The sequence below is a fragment of the Gavialis gangeticus genome, unplaced genomic scaffold (genome assembly GCF_001723915.1).
Source record: "Gavialis gangeticus isolate Ggan-Ray unplaced genomic scaffold, GavGan_comp1, whole genome shotgun sequence".
Classification (NCBI taxonomy): Eukaryota; Metazoa; Chordata; order Crocodylia; family Gavialidae; genus Gavialis; species Gavialis gangeticus.
In genome coordinates this window covers 61,718,368-61,731,479 of record NW_017728995.1, presented here as the reverse complement: position 1 = coordinate 61,731,479, position 13,112 = coordinate 61,718,368, and the positions used below count along the sequence as shown (strand labels likewise).

The window sequence follows — 13,112 nt, the reverse complement described above, 5'->3', positions numbered from 1 at the left end:
TTTTTTTTTTTTTTTAAATCTTCCCTGGGCTACCAGTCATGCAGCTCTCAATAGCTTGCCAAAACTCAGTAAGCAGCCCTCTGCCCAAAATAATTGCCCACCCCTTGGCTACAGCCTCATGCCCGGAGCACTGTATGACTTCTCTCAGTAGTATTGGGCACACCCAGCATATTGCTGAGCATTTGGCGCTGAAATGCAGCAGCACCCATCACAATGCTCTGTTGTTGCTACTAGTGCAGGTAAACACATGACTACAAAGAACCTGACAGAATAAACACAGGCACAGGAAACAAACAAAACATCCATTTACTCTTTAAGAAACAGCATGTTAGAAAACAGCATTCAAAAGCAGCCCAAAGTTGATGTGTATTGTACCCTTGGAATTATAAATGCTACTCAAATGAGTTTAAAATGCTGATCCTGAAGGGGCCCAGCTCATTTGACACATTTGAATACTAACTGATGACTTCTTTAAAAAGTCTAATAGGATGATTGCCCGGAAGAGCACAAACAGCTGGATAATTGTTTGAGAACAAGTTAGCAGTTTTTTCAAATTTTGCTGTTCCATACTGTCTTGCTCATGAGACTGCGTGTTTTATTATACTTAAACCATAGCAATTCAAGGCAAGTATAAGAGTATCCAAATGACAAATACAGCACTTATTATAAGTAGGTTACATAGTGATAAAAAGTTTAAGTCACTCACAGGCACAAAAACTGTTTAGCTGAAAAATGTTTGATGTTTTTAAAGTAGGTAAAACAGTATGTCTCATAAATATAACACTTCTTTTATTTTTAACAGATGACTACAATGAGCTGCATTGACATAATGATTTGTTGGAACATGCATGTTAGTGAGCAAACTATACAACTTCACTATGCAGCTGAAGACATCTGCATTCTGCTTTTACACAACTGCTTTGCCTAATCAATCTGTGCGGTTAATATGCATATTCATGCAGAAAATATATACTATACATTAGTACAGGGGACAGTCCTCAGACTTTCACTCTGTACGCCCTAACACAAACCCACATTTTCTTGCGTGCTGCGTATTCAACTAATTCACAATCACTGCAATGTGTGCCTTTTCCTATTCTGTAAGAGACAAGAAAGATACATTTTTTTACCACATTGTCAACTTCACTGAACCTATTCCTTAGTTTTACTGCATACTGCATTTTACACTCTGCCTGATATATTTTTTTTTTTTTAAGGTGCTTAATGCACTCAACTTTTGATAAAAGCCCACTGAAGGGAGCTTGCGGTGTTTGGCACAAACTTGGATCTGGCTTGGTATACCTTGTAATTAATGTTGTATCTAGTTTTCAGTTTATTTAATGCTCAGCCTGGAAGGATCTGTCTTTTCCATCCATGTCTGAGGTTTGCATATTATTGTTCTGATTAGCATTAATAGAAGCCTAAGTTAATGTTTGCATTATCACAAATTGTTGATGTAAATCCCTTGTGAATGAATGAAGGAATGCTTATGGCAAAAGCTATTCAACTACTCTAATGTGATTAAACAACTTTTTAAGGCTTCCATTCAGAGATGGGCTGAGCTGTTTGAATGCCTGTTAACTTCCTTGGGATCTCGGGGTCCTTCAGCCTATATGCAGAGCATTGTGGCAGGCCTCTTGTCAGCAAATATAGTTTAAAGAAATGGCTGTTATGAATGTTCAGTTAGTGTCTGTGCTGTTTATGATTTGACTATAGTAACTGAACACTATGGAGTGTTATGGTTTGAGAATAGTTCGTTTCCTTTAACAGTTCTCTGTTAAATAGCTCTTTAATATTCCGTTTGCATTTAAAACCTGAAGGAGCATTTCTGCTGACTCCTGTTGCGCTGTGTTAAACCATTTTTTGTTTTGAAAGCTATAGCATTATGTAGCCACACACACTGAAAATAAGATACAGAAGTAAGTTAAGAAATGTAGTATTAAAATTTAGACAGCAAAAAATCTTGGTTATTCCTTATCTGATCCTTTGCCAGCTATCTGTAGAGCTACTGGCTTTAATAGAAGTCCCACGATCAGAAAGTACGCATACGGCTGAGTTTACCTTCTGAGAGTATCCTTCGATTTAGAACCCCAGTCCCTCTTACTCAGAATCTCAGTCTCTATTTCTTATACTTTCCTCTCTCCTTCAAAGAGGAACTAAGAATTTCTGTTTAGTTAAAAATGATGCACTATTAACATGGCACTGAACATATGCTAGGCACTTCATAGATATATTGGAAGATGAGTTCCTGTCCAGTAAGTTTCTTAGGAATGCTTTTTAGGAAAAACTGCAAGGTGCAGTGCTTACTGCTTTGCACAGGGTTGAACCAGAGGTTTCTCTGAGTAAGTACATTTAGAGTAGCTCCTCCCAAATGTTTTGAGGAAAGCCAAAAACTTCCCTCTTCTCTGAGCAGCACCTGCTTAAATTTAGGAAATAAGCCAGTTCCAGATAACAACATAATCCTCAGTGTATATACTAGTTCCAAAGCATCTAATTATAATGAACTGGTATTCTTTCACCAGAAAACCTTGTGCTATTTAACTGATGTATACAAAGAAACATGTACTTCTACCTAATGGAGAAGTCCTAGTAACAGAGGGGCTGTAGTTTGTCTAGACAAGGCCACATCAGAATGAAGGAAATCTGTTGAGGATTTAAATAAAACTTGGAAGCATTAGACATTCTTGAATAATGGATTTTCAATGCTATAACATATTAAATCATTAATGGCATGTAAAATAAATCAATAGCATGATGTTTAAAAGAGGCCAAACGTAACATAGGATTCAAGTGATTTTAATGTGCAATGTAGAATATGATAACTAAAATATAATACATAAAACATACTATACATTAGATATGATAAATATGAAAAATAGTTAACAAAATATGTTAAGCAGCATATAAATGTACGCAGTTTAGTTGCATGTTAAATCAGAGATACTGAAAATTCAACAGGTTGACTATTCATATTTTAGAAACTGCACTTAAGGTTTTTCTAACACAAAAAACATTTTTCAACTGACTTATTGAGCGAAAACAGTAATCTAGAAGGTAAACACCAAATTTGATGCAGAGCAGAATGGCACGATAAACTTTTTTACTACATTCCCAAACATCCTTTGGTTGCTAGGCCCTGCTTAGTGCTTAACTTTTCATCCTCTCTTTTAATGACAAATTTTCCATCCACCCTAGCACTTACAAAATTGTAAATTATGCATCATTAATGTTGTATCTGATAGAACTCAAATATGTTGATGTTACTTTCAGACAAAAAGAATTTTAGTAGACTAGTATAACATTATAATGAAATGCTTTAAATTGTATTGTACATCTTATTAATATCATTCATGTTGTTCTAATATATCATTTTTTAACATCTTAAATTGTCATTGCTGGTATGTGCAGTCACAACTCCTTTGACAGTTGTGCTAACTTACATAATGCATAGAAAAGTATTTCTATATCTATTTTTGCCAATCCTCAAAACTCCACTGAATTTCATCTGGTAATATACATTCTTTAAAGGAAAGGAGGAGTAGTTTATACCCTTTTTATGATATACAAAGAAGCCATGAAAATTGTGAGCCTTGTCCAAAACCAACAACATTTGGCATGTCTCAGATTAAAAATGTGTGCCTGGTCCACCAGATTTCTCTTGGAAAAGTGGTAGCCTCTTTGATTGGTCAAATACCAGATATTATGCAAGTAAAACCTGATGGTTTTATTGAAAAGTTATTTTTATTCAGACTATATATCATTTTTATAAGCATGCAGTGTTTTATAAGTGTTCTAACTCCCGTCCTATAAAATTTGGAAGACAATTCATTAAAGTGTCAACAGCTGAGAAATCAACATATATCTTTGAGATCCTCAATGAGTTTTGCAATGAAAGTGGGAATGACACTTGATTTAGTTAGCACAAATATTCCTTTCAGAGACTCTTTCTTCATCACAATGGACCAGAAAAGACCTATGATGCAAACATGTTTCTCTCAATCTTCACAGGTTGCTTTTAATACTTAAGAAACTACCCATTTCTTTGGATCTATGATCTTGTATATGCGCAAACAACAAATCCAGTAACACTCCCTTTACACATCTTGGGGTGCAGGACCAAGAAAAATGTCTGGTTGAATAGAAACCGACCAAATGTATCTTTAGCCACAAAAGAAATCTAACAATCTTAAAACATATTCATAGGCTTTCTTCATTCATCTTACTTCCTACATGCCAGTCATTTAAAATGTAATAGGTCTTGAAGATGTCTAAACTAAACAGACTTGCTAATCCATTAGATAAAGACACCCAAGTAAGTCAAACTGGATATTACAATGGAGATTCACATTATACAGGCTGAACGTACCAAGATACTCTTAATTTTTCACCCAAGAAAAGAAAACATGTCCAGTGCAACCATTTGGACCAAATGTCAGTTTCCAAACCAGTGTGCTGCAAGTGTTTGGGATGCTATCTGATTCAACGTGGGTCATGAGAGAGATTCACTTTTTTTTTTCCTCAAATAAAGGTAGATTTAAGTAAATTATTTTCCATACTGAACATTTTCAAACTTTTCCCCCTGTTACAACCAGCACACACAGCTTCACTGGGTAATGGTAATTGAAGGAGTTGGAATAACCCAGTGGCTGCCATATGCTTTAATGCATTGACCCTGGATATGCTTTTTATAGTAATGATAAATAGCTGAACCGTGAACCTCTGAATCTAAAAATCTGACTCTCACTGCCTGGACTAAAAGACTGTCAGCATATAGACTATAGCAGACTTTTAAACTGCTCTGTTTCAGCTAAAAAAGAGTGTATAGGGATTCATGTGTAAATGCTAGACTTGGACAAGTGTGGTAAGAACACAGTCAACCAGCCTTTACAAGTACACCACAGAATAACACGCATTCATAGAAAAAGAGAGCTGGAAGGGACTTCAAGAGGTCATCTAGCTCAGCCTTTGCTCATAGCAGGGTCATCAGCATCTAAACCATTTGAGCCATATTTTGTTGCTTCTCTACTTAAAAACTCCTAGGGACAGATTTCGCACCCTCTTCCCCCCAGCTAATCCATTCAAATGCTTAACCACCCCCTAGTTAGTACGTACCTTTTAACGACTAGCCTAAGTCCTCCTTGTAGAAACTTGTAGAATCATAAAAAAAATAGGAGACACAGGAGGAGCCTGTACTAGCACTGATGTAATGATTAAAAAATTTAAGAAAACCTCCTCGGTAGAAAGAGCCACGGAGTGTAAGTAGTGTGAAGAAAATAGAAGGACTCTAAACGACCTCCTCAGTGTGACTATTTGGGCAAGGGCCTATGATGGAGGATGGGGAGTAGGAAAGGAAAGCACAAGGTATTTTTAGCCTAGTCAGCTGAGGGACAAAAGGAAAGCAATAGGTAGAGCCAGGAAGTGAGTGGAAGAAACAGGAAGAAACCAGCAGACTGTGGAAAGGGAAACCAGGACAGTTAGACAAGTCACTTCAGCACTCTGTGCCTCTGAAAAAGGGGAGTAGTAGTACTGACAAGTGCTTTGAGAGGAGCAGATGAAGAGCTAAGTGACTTCTCTACTTCCATTACTTTGATTTTTTCCTCCCTCTCTCTTCTTACTTAGCCTGCAAGCAGTGGAGGTATGAGGTTTGAAATATGTTAATGGTATGGAGAAATCCTGGCTTTTGCTCTCATCAGCCAACAAAATTGCAGTGATAGGAAGTAAACGTGGCAAAGAGAAAGAAGCCAGCTGAATAATTCCAAAGGAAGAGAGGTTTGTGAAGGACAAAAAGTTCTTATATAACTGTGCTCTATTGCTGGAACGTAAGCCTTATGTTTGTTGTTATTTGATTAGCCCACGGATAGCGTGTCATAGCATTTCTGAAGGGATGCTTATGTGATGAGTAGTTTGGGATTTGGGGCCCTTTATATTCTAAATGGCAAATCCCTAGCAGCCTGCAGTTGGACAGTCATGGGTAGTTATGTATACTTGAGAAGACTGGTTTTTAGTGTAAAATCTTCCATGCTGAAAGATGGCCTGTACTGGAAACGTTAGTGCCCTGAGGAGGAATTTTTATTCCATAGCTACCCCAGGAAAGCTTTTCTAGAAAGCATGTGCCATATCTGACCCTTTGGTGAATTATGTTCTTGGTGCCATATGTCTTGAATCAATTCAGATTCTGCAAAGTATAGACAAGGCCAAACTAATGTGGCTGGTTGTGTTTTAAAAAGGGCAAGGGATTTAGCAACTAATAGCAGTAAGTATGTACATGAAGTGTAACATCACTTACTTCAAGACATAAATGATTAGGGGAGTTGGGAAGGAATTATAGTCCATCACCTCATTCTTTTCTCTCTAACTACATCAAACAATTTTCTGCATGCATTTACGGGACGCTTTTCCACCAAGCACTAAAGCATCAGATGTTAAGCCCTGCCTGAAGCAGAAAACTAGACAAGATGATCTAATGGCCTCTTCATTCTTTTTAAGGCCAGAAAGAACCACTACATCACCAAAGAATTTTTATTTACCTAGTCTTAATGCTGTATGCCATGACGGTATGTGAAAATTTGTAATTGAACACAGGCTACAACCGTCGTACAAAAATAAGGACTCTCTTGGCCTAAACCACCATAGCAAATCAAAGGTAAATTGGTGGTTACCTCAAGTTCTGAGATTGGGTTCTAAATTAGAAAAATAAAATTCTGTACAGCATTCAGTACAGCAGTTGTTTGATACATAAACATTGTTTTCCTTCCCTTAAAACAGAAATGAACAATCTATCTTTTTAATAGTAATTCTCAAACACCATGTTTGATACCCCTTCCCAATTATGGTACACGGTAAACAAACATCTTTGGATGGGATAGGGCAAAGTCTTTGATACTTTCTAGTAATTTTATCTCCCTATTTACAGAATGTCTTAGTCCAAGTAGTAAATCTTGGTGTGTGTGTATATATATATATACACACACATGTAATATGCACAGTTGAGTTTAAGATTAAACTGTTACAATAAAATGCACCATTTCTGTAAAGTTTGACAGATTCACATTTTCAAAAGAAGTAAAGTTGTCTAAATTATTTAAATCATATGTAATTCTTATTCATCACATACCTTCACTTTAAAAAAAAAAAAGTGTTTTCAGTTGCCTGAAAGACTGTCACATGGTACAATATGACAGAAAAGCTATCCATTTTGTTAAGCATTCTTGTCATAATTTAGCTTTTGCAATATCTCATTGCAGTTGGGGGGGAGGGATGGAGGAGCATTTTCATTTGCAAACCTGGATTCAATAGTATGAAGCTGTCATGTGCTCCTACCAGTATTTGTTAATAAGATAACAGAAGAGCATAATTTTTCATCTACACTTGTCTCCAAGGGTGTCTGGAAGAGAAATCCTGGTTGCTTCTGACATGAGTATTACCTCAGTGTGACTGAATCTTACTACATAGACACAACTGGAAAGCCATCATTATTTACAGCTGGATTCTTCTTTGTTGTACCTGAAATGTAAGGAAAAAAACATAGTGAGTGCTCACATTTACACTGCTTCCAAACAGAGGGGGGACAAAACAAACTAGTTGCATTTTTTTTTAAATATCAATATATGTTGAAAGAATATATGCAACAGTATAGCTAACAGCAAGAATAGTAATTGGCTACTGCACATTAAGAGCAGTTGCAGAAAACACCGTTTTGTTGTGATTTTTAACACTGTGATCAGTGGTGCCACAACTGTACAGTGCGTTTCCCTGGCACTTGCCCTTGCAGGATGAACCAGTCAGCTGGTCAACGTGCTGCAACACTGTCAGGCAAGGGAGGACAAGGAGCGAAGACCATGGCAACAGAGAGGAAAATGCAGCAATGCCCTGAAGAAGCAAGAGTGAGAAATGAGCCTTCTCCTTGATGAAGAAACCGGAGGTCAGTATAGGCCAAGAAGACAACTGAGTAGGTCTTTGTAGACTGTTGTTTCAGGCGGTGTTGAGGCTTCTGGGATGAGACCTGAGGTAGTGATACTACTCCTCTAAACTTCATCAGGATTTCTGTTATCTTCAGGGCTCCGGCTGCTCTTCAGAATTACCTCCAAGACTCTTTCCAATATGTTGCCAACAGTGAAAATGCTACAATACACGTGCATGCTGTGACAACTGGGTCGTATCTGTTTGGTCACGTACCAGGCAAACAGCAGCACCACTTTGCTGGGTTGGGGGTGCATATGACTCACTTTCTGCTCTGACTGTTCTGAGTGCAGGCTAGCAGAGGATGTAGTCAAGTGCTCTCTTCACAGCTAAGTCCAAGCCTTTGCTCCCATTACTACAACACGTACAGTGCCATTTAAAGCTGTCATAATGTTGTGGAGCAGACTAATCAACCCGCCATCTTTCCTAGAACTCTCTCCACCTACATGGACAGCTGGAACGGAGGATGGAGATCGGCAGGGGAGGGTAATGATGGGGTGTCATAGGAGAGAAGCAGCAAGATGGTACCCCTTTAGTTGCTGGGTGTGAAGAACAGGTCTGTGCACTCATCTCAGGATGCCTGGTAAGGGAACTGTCTTCACAGTCACCCTTCAAACATACCAGAGTGGAGTCACTGGCCATTATGCATCCCTTCATGAAGCACCTCCAGTACATTATCATGGCAGCCATTTTTAGGAGGCTTGATAAGGGATGTAGGAGAACCGGGCCTTGGGGTAGGCCTCCTTTGATTCATGCAATTGTTCAAGCTTCTGAATATTTAATCCCAGCATGTACATGAGCTCCTCGTCACTGGAGCAGGTTTGTTTTTACCGGACATTTACCTGCTTTTTTGCTTGGTCTTTGGAATGCCAGGTTCTCATTGTTTTTTTTTTATTTTATTTTATTTTATTCCTTTGACAGCCCTAGGAACAGGACAAAATTTAACGAACAGGGGAAAAATAAGGGTTAGTTGAGCTTGCAAGCCACAATTGATCAGGAACCTCACCCCCTTCTCCCGCTGCCAAGAGGATAAAAACTCTGTTTTCCTTTAGGAGGTGATTACATTGATTAAATCCTGAGCCTAAAGAATGGGAAGCCAATAACTTGTTGGGGAGCATGTGAAGAAGTGGAGCTCCACTTGGGAATGTGGCTACCTGTTGTGGGCTTCTGGGTGGATTTTCCAGGTTCTCAAGAGTCCTCGTAAGATCTCAGGATGGCTTGTAGTCCCAAGACTAAATGCTAGAAGTACTATGGCTGTGTACGTGCCACCAAAGTGAGAATGGTGATGAATACAACAGAAATGGGAACACAATTTCAGTGGTATGTAGGGATGCCAGACCCAGAGTTGCACCATTGCTCAGCCCCACTTTGTAATGGGAATATTTGATGTACCTTGAGATTGTTGAGCAAAAAAATTCAGTGACTGATGATGGAATGAGGCAACAAGGGAGATTATTTACAGCCTTTCCATTTTCAGTGTGAGTAAATAATTTTTGAGGTCGTCATTTAAATATGTTAAACACAGCTTTCCATTTGCCAAAAATAGCTGCAGTTGGCTAGGATGTGCATACACATGCTCCTGGCGTATTGACACCTTATGTCCCCTGATTGTAGCCTGCTTGGAGACCTGGCTTCAGACATGCATTTCTCTGTACAGAGGAGAAGATTCACTAGCCCGTCACCCCTTTTCCACTCCTTGTCAGGTATTAATGTTTCCTCACTGCAAAGATGAAGAAGGGAAGTGCAGAGTTAATCCACCAGAGGGAGCCAAAAGGTAACTTGTCGGGGAGGTTGGTAAGAGTGCCAGGGAACGAGAGATTATTTTCAGCCTTTCCATTTTTGGTGAGAGTAAATCATTTACAAAGAGTAAATGATTGTGCTGTGTAATTGAGAGAAGAGCAATGTATGTACACAGATTCCTGTGAGGAGATTCTCCCCATCCCCATCCCTCTCACCCCTTTTCCTCAGACCACAATGATCCAGTTTTCTTAGTCTGAGGTTTTTAATTGAAATACAATAATGGCCGAGAAAAGGAAGTTAGTAGCATTTCAGTTTTATTTATTAGGGACAGACTCTCTTACCCACTCCAATCTGGTAATGGTATTATTGTGTTAGTACCTGGATCCAGGCTCCCTCCTAATCCCACAGTCGCTTGTGCATTACTGACCCACCAGGTTTTCCAAGTAAAAGAGCATAACTGGCTCTCGCATTTGTGCCATGACTCATTTCTTTGCATGAAAGAGGCTAGGAATGGATTCATTTCTGCAGCAGTCTCCCTGGCCCAGGCATTCTTCCCAGATGGATGTGGGGCTCTGATCTTTTGAGAGTCGTGTGTCACATATACTTGCAGGAAGACTCCCCTGGCCAACCAAGTGACTTTGTGATACTCCTGACTAAGTTCAGACATTCAAAAAGCCAAAGTCTGAATTGATTCAATCTTTGCAGGGTAGTCATAGATTGAACCAACAAGCAAGTGAACAGGCATTCACTTTTGATTCTGGAAATGCAGCCAGATGCCTGCTGCAGGCAGTCAGGCTGGAAGCTGGGGGGGTGGGGGGCACGCTACAGCAAGCCCTTCCTTTCCTTCCACAGGGAAGCTGAGCTGGGTGGGGAAGGATGTAACCAGGCATTCACAGCCTGAGTATGACTGGGGAGGGGGTTAAACCCTCACCCTAGCCTGCAGAAACCCCTGCCAGGGTGTGCCTGGAAAGGGAGGGGGAAACAGCCCCTGCCAGGCTTTTGTGGGGCAGGGAAACATGACCAGCCCTGAGCCCCAAGGAAGCGCTGCACAGAGTGTCCCAGCCCTGGCCCCAAGGTGAGGGGACAGGAGGAGGAGGAGGAGGTGGGGAAGAGCCCTGCCCACTGCAGTAGCTCCATGACAGCCCAGCCCAGCCTGGCACAGGGAGCTGGGAGCAATCCAGGCACATAGCTCCTGTGCCCCAGCCCAAGCTGCAGCCAGCTGGAAAGGGCCCAGCCCCACCATCTGCCCTCCTCACCCAGGGCTGGGGCTAGGCCTGGGCCTTCAGGGCTGGGGGAAACTAGACAGAACCTGGCTGGTGTCCCCTATTCCAAGGAGTGGGGATTAATGCCCCCCACCCCTTCCCCTCAGGCTACCACAATCTGGCCATGCCTCCTGCTTCTGGAGCTGTGAGAGGCAATCTGGAGCAGGGTTTCCCACCCCCTTCTCAGCCAGCCGGAGAAGTAATGGTGCTCCAGCTAGGGAGGAGTAGGGTGAGGACAACCCTGCTCCACTGGAGCAGACAGTCCAGCCCAGGGCTTCAAAGCATCCTGGGAAGCTGGGGAAACTATAAGTTAACTTGAACCAGGAACCTATCTCTCTGCAGGTTAAAGGTCATGGATGTGAATATGGTTCTTCTGGGTTTAAAATCTAACAAAGTAATCAACTGTATCCTCCAGCACCTCAAAGCATAGTCCATTAACTATGAGAATTTCTGCCAGTTTATGTGGTGTAGGTAGAGTTCACACATCCCAGCCTTAACATACCAAAATTGCTTGTGAATCTCTGCCATCTAGCGGCTGAAACAGTGGTTCAGTCTGCTTTTATTCATGTTTGAATAAAACATGTACTCAATATATCTTTGGAACTGCAGAGCTTTAGGAATTTGGCCCTTACTGCAGTATTAATATTTGTGATAGATGTGTGCATGTGGGTTGCCTTTGTTTGCCAAGATTACCAGAGCCAAACAGCTTGGATTCAGGAATTCATTGGATGAACTCCCAAATTCAACCTTGAGATTGTTTCTGGCAAATGCAGACAACTTCTTAGCCATAACCCAGCCATTTAGAATGCTTTCTAATAAGAAGAGAGGTGTGGTGCCTTAAACTGCCCAAGCCCATTACTTGTTAGTGTTGCCAGAAGAAAATGAGGAGGTTTAGCATGTGGTTAGGAAAATTAAATTTTTAAAGCTGAAAAGCATGACCGCATTCTCTAGCTATCTGAATTATTTTTACCAATGAATGTTATTCTTCTTGTTTCCCTGAATATACCTTATGCTTATGGAGGTGATTCTGTCAGATTGTGAGGTTGCCTATAGAACTGAAAAGTATCACAGCTTTGTGCTTTCTGATTTTTTTCCTCCTAAATTGGAGTACAAAGGAACTATTCCATGCACTTGACACTTAAGTAAATTGAGACTGAGGGAAATTAATTGTGTGTATAAAATGCCTTAAGTAAATGGCAGACCTGTAGACAGTTAGCTATTCAGAATTCCTGTTCCATAACTACTACCGTTATCTTTTAGGGTCCATATGAGAGGACTGAGGGGAAGTCATAAAAGTTATGACAACAGTTGTGTGATACTTAAGCTCGTGTGAATGTTGCTTGGTGGTCTCCCTAAAATGCAAAGTCTATGAACACTTTGGCCTTGCCTAGAATATGAGGAAATGCTTTTGATAAACTGCCTACCTGAGATGTTTAAAAGCAGCAGATAAAAATAACCACCCCACAGGTGGAATTTAAGGTCAGAAGGGACAATTGTGATGCCCACTTTTTACCTGTATTACACAAGCCAACTTGCTATCTAGTTCTTGCTAAGACTGGGTGGCAGATGAGAGCAAGAGTACCAGCCAGAGATGAGCAGAGGAGTCACTCTAGTAGCTGTCTTTATAGTTTCAGGCAGTTTATTTGGCACTGAAGAAAGGCTCATTGCTATATAACCTCTCAGATCATCCCTGGCACCTTTAAAAGTTGGTCCAACACCTCCAGTCTTTGACAGCATGGCTCACTTTTTAATGAGTGTACATATTTTGTTAGTGGTTCTGTTTCATTTGTAAATCCCATCAGAACACGTGGGTGAGTATCACTTAGTCCTAGAGGCTTATACCAATGTAATAAATTGGTTTTTTTTAGCATCTCTTTCATTATCTCTTATTTTTAAGATTCTATATTTGATAGTATTTCAGCTATGCCTGAAAAGGCCTGAAGCACCCTCTGCTCTCAGTTTCTTCCTTAAATGAATAGATTTTTTCCCTGCTTCTGATAAGCTTTCATGTGCAGGAGTCTTTTTTTTCCCCCCTATCAGTTTACCTTCCCAACCCAAGATGCATGTTTTACCTAGGAAGCTGGGGGACTGTGGCGTGGACACCCATACAGTCCAATGGGTCGCCAACTGGTTAGAGAGTCGCACCCAGAG

General features: G+C 40.4%; 1 protein-coding gene across 1 annotated transcript in view; it reads right to left on the bottom strand.

Moving 5' to 3' along the window:
• Nucleotides 1-3,096: 3,096 nt before the first annotated feature.
• The window catches only part of AMER3 (APC membrane recruitment protein 3), a 68,313-nt gene continuing 58,297 nt past the window's right edge, over nt 3,097-13,112 (bottom strand). The window contains exon 3 of the mRNA XM_019503705.1: nt 3,097-7,503. The gene's annotated coding sequence lies outside the window, so the exon portion shown is untranslated. The remainder of the gene's footprint in view (nt 7,504-13,112) is intronic.